Here is a 14,405-nt window from a genome sequence, read left to right on the forward strand (position 1 = left end):
CGGACCTCCGGGTTATGGGCCCAGCACGCTTCAACTGCGCCACTCTGCTGCGAGAACACCGCATGTTGATCCAGGCTCTGACTGTAGTGTGAGACATTATTGTGTTTAAAAACGTTAGTAAAACGGGGTCTCGTGCCCCGGACATCTGGATTATTTGTCAGGCATGCTTCCACTGCGCTACTCGGCTGCGAGTGCAGGTCGTCTTGCTCGAGGCTCTGGCTGTAGTGCGAGACATTTTGTGTTGAAATAACTTTAGCAGAGCGTGGTTTCGATCCACGGACCTCTGGGTTATGGGCCCAGCACGTTTCCACTGCCCCACTCTGCTGCGGTGAGAGCGCGTCTGGCTCGAGGCTGGGGCTGTAGTGTGAGAAAATTTGTGTTGAAATAACTTTAGCAGAGCGTGGATTCGATCCACGGACCTCTGGGTTATGGGCCCAGCACGCTTCCACTGCGCGACCCTGCTGCTGTGAGAACGCGACTTCCTCCAGGCTCTGGCTGTATTATGAGTCATTATTGTGTTAAGAAAACGTTAGCAGACCGCGGTTTCGATCCACGGACCTCTGAGTTATGGGCCCACAAGCGACCACTGCGGCACTCTGCTGCGAGGGGAGCGCGTCTTTCCCCAGGCTCTGGCTGTAGTGTGAGACATTATTGTGTTCAAATAACTTTAGCAGAGCGTGGTTTCGATCCACGGACCTCTGGGTTATGGGCCCAGCACGCTTCCACTGCGCCACTCTGCTGCTGTGAGAGCGCGACATGCTCGAGGCTCTGGCTGTGGTGTGAGACATTTTGTGTTGAAATAACTTTAGCAGAGCGTGGTTTCGATCCACGGACCTCTGGGTTATGGGCCCAGCACGCTTCCACTGCGCCACTCTGCTGCGAGAACGTCGCATCCTGCTCCAGGCTCTGACTGTAGTGTGAGACATTATTGTGTTTAAAAACGTTAGTAAAACGGGGTCTCGTCCCCCGGACATCTGGATTATCGGCCCGGCATGTGTCCACTGCGCTACTCTGCTGCGAGGGCAGGGCGTATTGCACCAGGCTCTGGCTGTAGTGTGAGACATTATTGTGTTAAAATAACGTTAGCAGAGCGTGGTTTCGATCCACGGACATCTGGGTTATGGGCCCAGCACGCTTCCACTGCGCCACTCTGCTGCGAGAACGTCGCGTCTTGCTCCAGGCTCTGACTGTAGTGTGAGACATTATTGTGTTTTAAAACCGTTAGTAAAACGGTGTCTCGTAGCCCGGACATCTGGATTACCGGCCCGGCATGCTTCCACTGCGCAACTCTGCTGCGAGGGCAGGGCGTATTGCACCAGGCTCTGGCTGTAGTTTGAGACATTGTGTTGAAATAACTTTAGCAGAGCGTGGATTCGATCCACGGACCTCTGGGTTATGGGCCCAGCACGCTTCAACTGCGCCACTCTGCTGCGAGCGTGCGCTGCTTGCTCCAGGCTCTGGCTGCAGAGAGAGACATTTTTGTATAAAAATACCTTTAGCAGAGCGTGGTTTCGATCCACGGACCTCTGGGTTATGGGCCCAGCACGCTTCGAATGCGCTACCCTGTTGCTGTGAGAGCGCGACTTCCTCCAGGCTCTGGCTGTATTATGAGTCATTATTGTGTTAAGAAGACGTTAGCAGACCGAGGTTTCGATCCACGGACCTTTGATTTATGGGCCCACAAGAGAACACTGCGGATCTCTGCTGCGAGGGGAGCGAGTCTTCCTCCAGGCTCTGGCTGTAGTGTGAGATATTATTGTGTTAAAATATACTTAGCAGAGCGTGGTTTAGATCCACGGACCTCTGGGTTATGGGCCCAGCACGCTCCCACTGCGCCACTTTGAAGCTGCGAGAACGTCGCATTTTGCTCCAGGCTCTGACTGTAGTGTGAGACATTATTGTGTTTAAAAATGTTAGTAAAACGGGGTCTCGTCCCCCTGACATCTGGATTATTTGTCAGGCATGCTTCCATTGCGCTACTCGGCTGCGAGTGCAGGGCGTCTTGCTCGAGGCTCTGGCTGTAGTGCGAGACATTTTGTGTTGAAATAAATTTAGCAGAGCGTGGTTTCGAACCACGGACCTCTGGGTTATGGGCCCAGCACGTTTCCACTGCCCCACTCTGCTGCGGTGAGAGCGCGTCTTGCTCGAGGCTCGGGCTGTAGTGTGAGACAATTTGTGTTGAAATAAATTTAGCAGAGCGTGGATTCGATCCACGGACCTCTGGGTTATGGGCACAGCACGGTTCCACTGCGTGACCCTGCTGCTGTGAGAACGCGACGTCCGCCAGGCTCTGGCTGTATTATGAGTCATTATTGTGTTAAGAAATCTTTAGCAGACCGCGGATTCGATCCACGGACCTCTGAGTTATGGGCCCACAAGCGACCACTGCGGCACTCCGCTGCGAGGGGAGCGCGTCTTTCCCCAGGCTCTGGCTGTAGTGTGAGATATTATTGTGTTGAAACAAAACTTAGCAGAGCGTGGTTTCGATCCACGGACCTCTGGGTTATGTGCCCACACGCTTCCGCTGCGCCACTCTGCTGCGAGAGCATCGCATCTTGCTCCAGGCTCTGACTGTAGTGTGAGACATTATTGTGTTTAAAAACGTTAGTAAAACGGGGTCTCGTCCCCCGGACATCTGGCTTATCGGCCCGGGATGTTTCCACTGCGCTAATCTGCTGCGAGGGGAAGGGCGTATTGCACCAGGCTCTGGCTGTGGTGTGAGACATTATTGTGTTAAAATAACTTTAGCAGAGCGTGGTTTCGATCCACGGACCTCTGGGTTATGGGCCCAGCACGCTTCCACTGCGCCACTCTGCTGCTGGGAGGGCGCGACTTGCTCGAGGCTCTGGCTGTGGTGTGAGACATTTTGTGTTGAAATGACTTTAGCAGAGCGTGGTTTCGATCCACGGACCTCTGGGTTATGGGCCCAGCACGCTTCCACTGCGCCACTCTGTTGCGAGAACGTCGCATCTTGCTCCAGGCTCTGACTGTAGTGTGAGACATTATTGTGTTTTAGAACCGTTAGTAAAACGGTGTCTCGTAGCCCGGACATATGGATTATCGGCCCGGCATGCTTAAACTGCGCTACTCTGCTGCGAGGGCAGGGCGTATTGCACCAGGCTCTGGCTGTAGTGTGAGACATTATTGTGTTAAAATAACTTTAGCAGAGCGTGGTTTCGATCCACGGACCTCTGAGTTATGGGCCCAGCACGCTACCACTGTGCCACTCTGCTGAGGTGAGAGGGCGTCCTGCTCGAGGCTCTGGCTGTAGTGTGAGACATTTTGTGTTGAAATAACTTTAGCGGAGCATGGTTTCGACAAACGGACTTCTGGCTTTTCGCCCCAGCACGCTTCCACTGCGCCACTCTGCTGCTTTGATTGGGCGTCTTATACCAGGCTCTGGCTGTATTTTGAGACGTTATTGTGTTATGTAACTTTAGCAGAGCGTGGTTTCATTCCACGGACCTCTGGGTTATGGGCCCAGCACGCTTCCACTGCGCCACTCTGCTGCGAGAACGTCGCATCTTGCTCCAGGCTCTGACTGTAGTGTGAGACGTTATTGTGTTTTAGAACCGTTAGTAAAACGGTGTCTCGTAGCCCGGACATCTGGATTATCGGCCCGGCATGCTTCCACTGCGCTACTCTGCTGCGAGGGCAGGGCGTATTGCACCAGGCTCTGGCTGTAGTTTGAGACATTGTGTTGAAATAACTTGAGCAGAGCGTGGATTCTATCCACGGACCTCTGGGTTATGGGCCCAGCACGCTTCAACTGCGCCACTCTGCTGCGAGAACACCGCATGTTGATCCAGCCTCTGACTGTAGTGTGAGACATTATTGTGTTTAAAAACGTTAGTAAAACGGGGTCTCGTCCCCCGGACATCTGGATTATTTGTCAGGCATGCTTCCACTGCGCTACTCGGCTGCGAGTGCAGGTCGTCTTGCTCGAGGCTCTGGCTGTAGTGCGAGACATCTTGTGTTGAAATAACTTTAGCAGAGCGTGGTTTCGATCCACGGACCTCTGGGTTATGGGCCCAGCACGTTTCCACTGCCCCACTCTGCTGCGGTGAGAGCGCGTCTTGCTCGAGGCTCGGGCTGTAGTGTGAGACAATTTGTGTTGAAATAACTTTAGCAGAGCGTAGATTCGATCAACGGACCTCCGGGTTATGGGCCCAGCATGCTTCCACTGCGCGACCCTGCTGCTGTGAGAACGCGACTTCCTCCAGGCTCTGGCTGTATTATGAGTCATTATTGTGTTTAGAAAACGTTAGCAGACCGCGGTTTCGATCCACGGACCTCTGAGTTATGGGCACACAAGCGACCACTGCGGCACTCTGCTGCGAGGGGAGCGCGTCTTTCCCCAGGCTCTGGCTGTAGTGTGAGATATTATTGTGTTAAAATAAACTTAGCAGAGCATGGTTTCGATCCACGGACCTCTGGGTTATGCGCCCACACGCTTCCGCTGCGCCACTCTGCTGCGAGAACGTCGCATCTTGCTCCAGGCTATGACTGTAGTGTGAGACATTATTGTGTTTAAATAAAACGGGGTCTCGTCCCCCGGACATCTGGATTATCGGCCCGGGATGTTTCCACTGCGCTAATCTGCTGCGAGGGGAAGGGCGTATTGCACCAGGCTCTGGCTGTAGTGTGAGACATTATTGTGTTTAAATAAAATGGGGTCTCGTCCCCCTGACATCTGGATTATCGGCCCGGGATGTCTCCACTGCGCTAATCTGCTGCGAGGGGAAGGGCGTATTGCACCAGGCTCTGGCTGTAGTGTGAGACATTATTGTGTTAAAATAACTTTAGCAGAGCGTGGTTTCGATCCACGGACCTCTGGGTTATGGGCCCAGCACGCTTCCACTGCGCCACTCTGCTGCTGTGAGTGCGCGACTTGCTCGAGGCTCTGGCTGTGGTGTGAGACATTTTGTGTTGAAATAACTTTAGCAGAGCGTGGTTTCGAACCACGGACCTCTGGGTTTTGGGCCCAGCACGCTTCCACTGCGCCACTCTCCTGCGAGAACGTCGCGTCTTGCTCCAGGCTCTGACTGTAGTGTGAGACATTATTGTGTTTTAAAAACCGTTAGTAAAACGGGGTCTCGTAGCCGGACATCTGGATTATTGGCCCGGCATGCTTCCACTGCGCTACTCTGCTGCGAGGGCAGGGCGTATTGCACCAGGCTCTGGCTGTAGTGTGAGACATTATTGTGTTAAAATAACTTTCGCAGAGCGTGGTTTCGATTCACGGACCTCTGGGTTATGGGCCCAGCACGCTCGAACTGCGCCACTCTGCTGCGGTTAAATGGCGTCTTGCTCGAGGCTCTGGCTGTAGTGTGAGACATTTTGTGTTGAAACAACTTTAGCAGAGCGTGGTTTCGATCCACGCACCTCTGGGTTATGGGCCCAGCACGCTACCACTGTGCCGCTCTGCTACGGTGAGAGGGCGTCCTGCTCGAGGCTCTGGCTGTAGTGTGAGACATTTTGTGTTGAAATAACTTTGGCGGAGCATGGTTTCGACCGACGGACTTCTGGCTTTTCGCCCCAGCACGCTTCCACTGCGCCACTCTGCTGCGGTGATTGGGCGTCTTATACCAGGCTCTGGCTGTATTTTGAGACTTTATTGTGTTATGTAACTTTAGCAGAGCGTGGTTTCATTCCACGGACCTCTGGGTTGTGGGCCCAGCACGCTTCCAGTGCGCCACTCTGCTGCGAGAACGTCGCCTCTTGCTCCAGGCTCTGACTGCAGTGTGAGACATTATTGTGTTTTAGAACCGTTAGTAAAACGGTGTATCGTAGCCCGGACATCTGGATTATCGACCCGGCATGCTTCCACTGCGGTACTCTGCTGCGAGGGCAAGGCGTATTGCACCAGGCTCTGGCTGTAGTTGGAGGCATTGTGTTGAAATAACTTTAGCAGAGCGTGGATTCGATCCACGGACCTCTGGGTTATGGGCCCAGCACGCTTGAACTGCGCCAATCTGCTGCGAGCGTGCGCTGCTTGCTCCAGGCTCTGGCTGTAGAGTGAGACATTTTTGTATTAAAATACCTTTAGCAGAGCGTGGTTTCGTTCCACGGACCTCTGCGTTATATGCCCAGCACGCTACAACTGTGCCACTCTGCTGCGGTGAGAGGGCATCCTGCTCGAGGCTCTGGCTGTAGTGTGAGACATTTTGTGTTGAAATAACTTTAGCGGAGCATGGTTTCGACCCACGGACTTCTGGCTTTTCGCCCCAGCACGCTTCCACTGCGCCACTCTGCTGCGGTGATTGGGCGCCTTATACTAGGCTCTGGCTGTATTTTGAGACGTTATTGTGTTATGTAACTTTAGGAGAGCGTGGTTTCATTCCACGGACCTCTGGGTTATGGGCCCAGCACGCTTCCACTGCGCCACTCTGCTGCGAGAACGTCGCATCTTCCTCCAGGCTCTGACTGTAGTGTGAGACATTATTGTGTTTTAGAACCGTTAGTAAAACGGTGTCTCGTAGCCCGGACATCTGGATTATCGGCCCGGCATACTTCCACTGCGCTACTCTGCTGCGAGGGCAGGGCGTATTGCACCAGGCTCTGGCTGTAGTTTGAGACATTGTGTTGAAATAACTTGAGCAGAGCGTGGATTCGATCCACGGACCTCTGGGTTATGGGCCCACAAGCTTCCGCTGCGCCACTCTGCTGCGAGAACATCGCATCTTGCTCCAGGCTCTGACTGTAGTGTGAGACATTATTGTGTTTAAAAACGTTAGTAAAACGGGGTTTCGTCCCCCGGACATCTGGATTGTTGGACAGGCATGCTTCCACAGCGCTACACTGCTGCGAGTGCAGGGCGTCTTGTTCGAGACTCTGGCTGTAGTGCGAGACATTATTGTGTTAAAATAACTTTAGCAGAGCGTGGTTTCGATCCACGGACCTCTGGGTTATGGGCCCAGCACGCTCCCACTGCGCCACTTTGCTGCGAGAACGACGCATCTTGCTCCAGGCTATGACTGTAGTGTGAGACATTATTGTGTTTAAATAAAACGGGGTCTCGTCCCCCGCACATCTGGATTATCGGCCCGGGATGTTTCCACTGCGCTAATCTGCTGCGAGGGGAAGGGCGTATTGCACCAGGCTCTGGCTGTAGTGTGAGACATTATTGTGTTAAAATAACTTTAGCAGAGCGTGGTTTCGATCCACGGACCTCTGGGTTATGGGCCCAGCACGCTTCCACTGCGCCACTCTGCTGCTGTGAGAGCGCGACTTGCTCGAGGCTCTGGCTGTGGTGTGAGACATTTTGTGTTGAAATAACTTTAGCAGAGCGTGGTTTCGATCCACGGACCTCTGGGTTATGGGCCCAGCACGCTTCCACTGCGCCACTCTGCTGCGAGAACGTCGCGTCTTGCTCCAGGCTCTGACTGTAGTGTGAGATATTATTGTGTTTTAAAAACCGTTAGTAAAACGGGGTCTCGTAGCCCGGACATCTGGATTATTGGCCCGGCATGCTTCCACTGCGCTAATCTGCTGCGAGGGGAAGGGCGTATTGCACCAGGCTCTGGCTGTAGTGTGAGACATTATTGTGTTAAAATAACTTTAGCAGAGCGTGGTTTCGATTCACGGACCTCTGGGTTATGGGCCCAGGACGCTCGAACTGCGCCACTCTGCTGCGGTGAGATGGCGTCTTGCTCGAGGCTCTGGCTGTAGTGTGAGACATTTTGTGTTGAAACAACTTTAGCAGAGCGTGGTTTCGATCCACGCACCTCTGGGTTATGGGCCCAGCACGCTACCACTGTGCCACTCTGCTACGGTGAGAGGGCGTCCTGCTCGAGGCTCTGGCTGTATTATGAGTCATTATTGTGTTAAGAAAACGTTAGCAGACCCCGGTTTCGATCCACGGACCTCTGGTTTATGGGCCCACAAGAGAACACTGCGGCACTCTGCTGCGAGGGGAGCGAGTCTTCCTCCAGGCTCTGGCTGTAGTGTGAGATATTATTGTGCTAAAATAAACTTAGCAGAGCGTGGTTTCGATCCACGGACCTCTGGGTTATGGGCCCAGCACGCTTCCACTGCGCCACTCTGCTGCGAGAACACCGCATGTTGATCCAGGCTCTAACTGTAGTGTGGGACATTATTGTGTTTAAAAAAGGTTACTAAAACGGGGTCTCGTCCCCCGGACATCTGGATTACTTGTCAGGCATGCTTCCACTGCGCTACTCGGCTGCGAGTGCAGGGCGTCTTGCTCGAGGCTCTGGCTGTAGTGCGAGTCATTTCGTGTTGAAATTACTTTAGCAGAGCGTGGTTTCGATCCACGGCCCTCTGGGTTATGGGCCCAGCACGCTCCCACTGCGCCAATCTGCTGCTTTGAGGGCGCGTCTTGCTCGAGGCACTGGCTGTAGTGTGAGACATTTTGTGTTGAAATAACTTTAGCAGAGCGTGGATTCGACCCACGGACCTCTGGGTTATAGGCCCAGCAGGCTTCAACTGCGCCACTCTGCTGCGAGAGCGGCGCTGCTTGCTCGAGTCTCTGGCTGTAGTGTGAAACATTTTGTGTTGAAACAACTTTAGCAGAGCGTGGTTTCGATCCACGGACCTCTGGGTTATGGGCCCAGCACGCTCCCAGTGCGCCAATCTGCTGCTGTGAGAGCGCGTCTTGCTCGAGGCACTGGCTGTAGTGTGAGACATTTTGTGTTGAAATAACTTTAGCAGAGCGTGGATTCGACCCACGGACCTCTGGGTTATGGGCCCAGCAGGCTTCAACTGCGCCACTCTGCTGCGAGAGCGGCGCTGCTTGCTCGAGTCTCTAGCTGTAGTGTGAAACATTTTGTGTTGAAACAACTTTAGCAGAGCGTGGTTTCGATCCACGGACCTCTGGGTTATGGGCCCAGCACGCTACCACTGTGCCACTCTGCTGCGGAGAGAGGGCGTCCTGCTCGAGGCTCTGGCTGTAGTGTGAGACATTTTGTGTTGAAATAACTTTAGCGGAGCATGGTTTAGACCGAAGGACTTCTGGTTTTCGCCCCAGCACGCTTCCACTGCGCCACTCTGCTGCGGTGATTGGGCGTCTTATACCAGGCTCTGGCTGTATTTTGAGACTTTATTGTGTTATGTAACTTTAGCAGAGCGTGGTTTCATTCCACGGACCTCTGGGTTGTGGGCCCAGCACGCTTCCACTGCGCCACTCTGCTGCGAGAACGTCGCATCTTGCTCCAGGCTCTGACTGAAGTGTGAGACATTATTGTGTTTTAGAACCGTTAGTAAAACGGTGTCTCGTAGCCCGGACATCTGGATTATCGGCCCGGCATGCTTCCACTGCGCTACTCTGCTGCGAGGGCAAGGCGTATTGCACCAGGCTCTGGCTGTAGTTTGAGACATTGTGTTGAAATAACTTTAGCAGAGCGTGGATTCGATCCACGGACCCTCGGGTTATGGGCCCAGCACGCTTCAACTGCGCCACTCTGCTGCGAGCGTGCGCTGCTTGCTCCAGGCTCTGGCTGTAGAGTGAGACATTTTTGTATTAAAATACCTTTAGCAGAGCGTGGTTTCGATCCACGGACCTCTGGGTTATGGGCCCAGCACGCTTCCAATGCGCCACCCTGTTGCTGTGAGAGCGCGACTTCCTCCACTCTCTGGCTGTATTATGAGTCATTATTGTGTTAAGAAAACGTTAGCAGACCGCGGTTTCGATCCACGGACCTCTGATTTATGGGCCCACAAGAGAACACTGCGGCACTCTGCTGCGAGGGGAGCGAGTCTTCCTCCAGGCTCTGGCTGTAGTGTGAGATATGATTGTGTTAAAATAAACTTACCACAGCGTGGTTTCGATCCACGGACCTCTGGGTTATGGGCCCAGCTCGCTTCCACTGCGCCACTCTGCTGCGAGAACACCACATGTTGATCCAGGCTCTAACTGTAGTGTGAGACATTATTGTGCTCAAAAACGTTACTAAAACGGGGTCTCGTCCCCCGGACATCTGGATTACTTGTCAGGCATGCTTCCACTGCGCTACTCGGTTGCGAGTGCATTGACTCTTGCTCGAGGCTCTGGCTGTAGTGCGAGTCATTTTGTGTTGAAATAGCTTTAGCAGAGCGTGGTTTCGATCCACGGACCTCTGGGTTATGGGCCCAGCACGCTCCCACTGCGCCACTCTGCTGCTGTGAGAGCGCGTCTTGCTCGAGGCCCTGGCTGTAGTGTGAGACATTTTTTGTTGAAATAACTTTAGCAGAGCGTGGATTCGACCCACGGACCTCTTGGTTATGGGCCCAGCAGGCTTCAACTGCGCCACTCTGCTGCGAGAGCGGCGCTGCTTGCTCCAGGCTCTGACTGCAGTGTGAGACATTATTGTGTTTTAGAACCGTTAGTAAAACGGTGTCTCGAAGCCCGGACATCTGGATTATCGGCCCGGCATGCTTCCACTGCGCTACTCTGCTGCGAGGGCAAGGCGTATTGCACCAGGCTCTGGTTGTAGTTTGAGACATTGTGTTGAAATAACTTTAGAAGAGCGTGGATTCGATCCACGGACCTCTGGGTTATGGGCCCAGCACGCTTCTACTGCGCCACTCTGCTGCGAGCGTGCGCTGCTTGCTCCAGGCTCTGGCTGTAGAGTGAGACATTTTTGTATTAAAATACCTTTAGCAGAGCGTGGTTTCGATCCACGGACCTCTGGGTTATGGGCCCAGCACGCTTCCAATGCGCCACCCTGTTGCTGTGAGAGCGCGACTTCCTCCAGGCTCTGGCTGTATTATGAGTCATTATTGTGTTAAGAAAACGTTAGCAGACCGCGGTTTCGATCCACGGACCTCTGATTTATGGGCCCACAAGAGAACACTGCGGCACTCTGCTGCGAGGGGAGCGAGTCTTCCTCCAGGCTCTGGCTGTAGTGTGAGATATTATTGTGTTAAAATAAAATTAGCAGAGCGTGGTTTCGATCCACGGACCTCTGGGTTATGGGCCCAGCACGCTTCCACTGCGCCACTCTGCTGCTGTGAGAGCGCGAAATGCTCGAGGCTCTGGCTGGGGTGTGAGACATTTTGTGTTGAAATAACTTTAGCAGAGCGTGGTTTCGATCCACGGACCTCTGGGTTATGGGCCCAGCACGCTTCCACTGCGCCACTCTGCTGCGAGAACTTCGCGTCTTGCTCCAGGCTCTGACTGTAGTGTGAGACATTATTGTGTTTTAAAAACCGTTAGTAAAACGGGGTCTCGTAGCACGGACATCTGGATTATTGGCCCGGCATGCTTCCACTGCGCTACTCTGCTGCGAGGGCAGGGCGTATTGCACCAGGTTCTGGCTGTAGTGTGAGACATTATTGTGTTAAAATAACTTTAGCAGAGCGTGGTTTCGATCCATGGACCTCTGGGTTATGGGCCCAACACGCTCCCACTGCGCCACTCTGCTGCGGTGAGATGGCGTCTTGCTCGAGGCTCTGGCTGTAGTGTGAGACATTTTGTGTTGAAACAACTTTAGCAGAGCGTGGTTTCGATCCACGGACCTCTGGGTTATGGGCCCAGCACGCTACCACTGTGCCACTCTGATGCGGTGAGAGGGCGTCCGGCTCGAGGCTGTGGCTGTAGTGTGAGACATTTTGTGTTGAAATAACTTTAGCGGAGCATGGTTTCGACCGACGGACTTCTGGCTTTTCGCCCCAGCACGCTTCCACTGCGCTACTCTGCTGCGGTGATTGGGCGTCTTATACCAGGCTCTGGCTGTATTTTGAGACTTTATTGCGTTATGTAACTTCAGCAGAGCGTGGTTTCATTCCACGGACCTCTGGGTTGTGGGCCCAGCACGCTTCCACTGCGCCACTCTGCTGCGAGAACGTCGCATCTTGCTCCAGGCTCTGACTGCAGTGTGAGACATTATTGTGTTTTAGAACCGTTAGTAAAACGGTGTCTCGTAGCCCGGACATCTGGATTATCGGCCCGGCATGCTTCCACTGCGCTACTCTGCTGCGAGGGCAAGGCGTATTGCACCAGGCTCTGGCTGTAGTTTGAGACATTGTGTTGAAATAACTTTAGCAGAGCGTGGATTCGATCCACGGACCTCTGGGTTATGGGCCCAGCACCCTTCAACTGCGCCACTCTGCTGCGAGCGTGCGCTGCTTGCTCCAGGCTCTGGCTGTAGAGTGAGACATTTTTGTATTAAAATACACTTAGCAGAGCGTGGTTTCGATCCACGGACCTCTGGGTTATGGGCCCAGCACGCTTCCAATGCGCCACCCTGTTGCTGTGAGAGCGCGACTTCCTCCAGGCTCTGGCTGTATTATGAGTCATTATTGTGTTAAGAAAACGTTAGCAGACCGCGGTTTCGATCCACGGACCTCTGATTTATGGGCCCACAAGAGAACACTGCGGCACTCTGCTGCGAGGGGAGCGAGTCTTCCTCCAGGCTCTGGCTGTAGTGTGAGATATTATTGCGTTAAAATGAACTTAGCAGAGCGTGGTTTCGATCCACGGACCTCTGGGTTATGGGCCCAGCACGCTTCCACTGCGCCACTCTGCTGCTGTGAGAGCGCGAATTGCTCGAGGCTCTGGCTGTGGTGTGAGACATTTTGTGTTGAAATAACTTTAGCAGAGCGTGGTTTCGATCCACGGACCTCTGGGTTACGGGCCCAGCACGCTTCCACTGCGCCACTTTGCTGCGAGAACGTCGCGTCTTGCTCCAGGCTCTGACTGTAGTGTGAGACATTATTGTGTTTTAAAAACCGTTAGTAAAACGGGGTCTCGTAGCCCGGACCTCTGGGTTATGGGCCCAGCACGCTTCCACTGCGCCACTCTGCTGCGAGAACGTCGCGTCTTGCTCCAGGCTCTGACTGTAGTGTGAGACATTATTGTGTTTTAAAAACCGTTAGTGAAACGGGGTCTCGTAGCCCGGACATCTGGATTATTGGCCCGGAATGCTTCCCCTGCGCTACTCTGCTGCGAGGGCAGGGCGTATTGCATCAGGCTCTGGCTGTAGTGTGAGACATTATTGTGTTGAAATAACTTTAGCAGAGCGTGGTTTCGATCCACGGACCTCTGGGTTATGGGCCCAGCACGCTCCCACTGCGCCACTCTGCTGCTTTGATATGGCGTCTTGCTCGAGGCTCTGGCTGTATTATGAGTCATTATTGTGTTAAGAAAACTTTAGCAGACCGTGGTTTCGATCCACGGACCTCTGATTTATGGGCCCACAAGAGAACACTGCGGCACTCTGCTGCGAGGGGAGCGAGTCTTCCTCCAGGCTCTGGCTGTAGTGTGAGACATTATTGTGTTAAAATAAACTTAGCAGAGCGTGGTTTCGATCCACGGACCTCTGGGTTATGGGCCCAGCACGCTTCCACTGCGCCACTCTGCTGCGAGAGCACCGCATGTTGATGCAGGCTCTAACTGTAGTGTGAGACATTATTGTGTTTAAAAACGTTACTAAAACGGGGTCTCGTCCCCCGGACATCTGGATTACTTGTCAGGCATGCTTCCACTGCGCTACTCGGCTGCGAGTGCAGGGCGTCTTGCTCGAGGCTCTGGCTGTAGTGCGAGTCATTTTGTGTTGAAATAACTTTAGCAGAGCGTGGTTTCGATCCACGGACCTCTGGGTTATGGGCCCAGCACGCTCCCAATGCGCCACTCTGCTGCTGTGAGAGCGCGTCTTGCTCGAGGCACTGGCTGTAGTGTGAGACATTTTGTGTTGAAATAACTTTAGCAGAGCGTGGATTCGACCCACGGACCTCTGGGTTATGGGCCCAGCAGGCTTCAACTGCGCCACTCTGCTGCGAGAGCGGCGCTGCTTGCTCCAGGCTCTGGCTGTAGAGTGAGACATTATTGTGTTAAAATAACTTTAGCAGAGCGTGGTTTCGATCCACGGACATCTGGGTTATGGGCCCAGCACGCTCCCACTGCGCCACTCTGCTGCGGTGAGAGGGCGTCTTGCTCGAGTCTCTGGCTGTAGTGTGAAACATTTTGTGTTGAAACAACTCTAGCAGAGCGTGGTTTCGATCCACGGACCTCTGGGTTATGGGCCCAGCACGCTACCACTGTGCCACTCTGCTGCGGTGAAAGGGCGTCCTGCTCGAGGCTCTGGCTGTAGTGTGAGACATTTTGTGTTGAAATAACTTTAGCGGAGCATGGTTTCGACCGACGGACTTCTGGCTTTTCGCCCCAGCACGCTTCCACTGCGCCACTCTGCTGCGGTGATTGGGCGTCTTATACCAGGCTCTGGCTGTAGTTTGAGACGTTATTGTGTTATGTAACTTTAGCAGAGCGTGGTTTCATTCCACGGACCTCTGGGTTGTGGGCCCAGCACGCTTCCACTGCGCCACTCTGCTGCGAGAACGTCGCATCTTGCTCCAGGCTCTGACTGTAGTGTGAGACATTATTGTGTTTAAATAAAACGGGGTCTCGTCTCCCGGACATCTGGATTATCGGCCCGGGATGTTTCCACTGCGCTAATCTGCTGCGAGGG

General features: G+C 53.6%; 2 non-coding genes across 2 annotated transcripts; both read right to left on the minus strand.

Annotated features, from left to right (window-relative positions):
- Positions 1-4,941: 4,941 nt before the first annotated feature.
- Positions 4,942-5,013, minus strand: TRNAL-CAA (transfer RNA leucine (anticodon CAA)). The gene has a single exon. It is a non-coding gene; the product is annotated as a tRNA-Leu (tRNA).
- A 7,520-nt stretch (positions 5,014-12,533) lies between these two features.
- Positions 12,534-12,605, minus strand: TRNAT-CGU (transfer RNA threonine (anticodon CGU)). The gene has a single exon. It is a non-coding gene; the product is annotated as a tRNA-Thr (tRNA).
- Positions 12,606-14,405: the final 1,800 nt, after the last annotated feature.

The sequence above is a fragment of the Anabrus simplex genome, chromosome 8, assembly GCF_040414725.1.
Source record: "Anabrus simplex isolate iqAnaSimp1 chromosome 8, ASM4041472v1, whole genome shotgun sequence".
NCBI classification, from domain to species: Eukaryota; Metazoa; Arthropoda; class Insecta; order Orthoptera; family Tettigoniidae; genus Anabrus; species Anabrus simplex.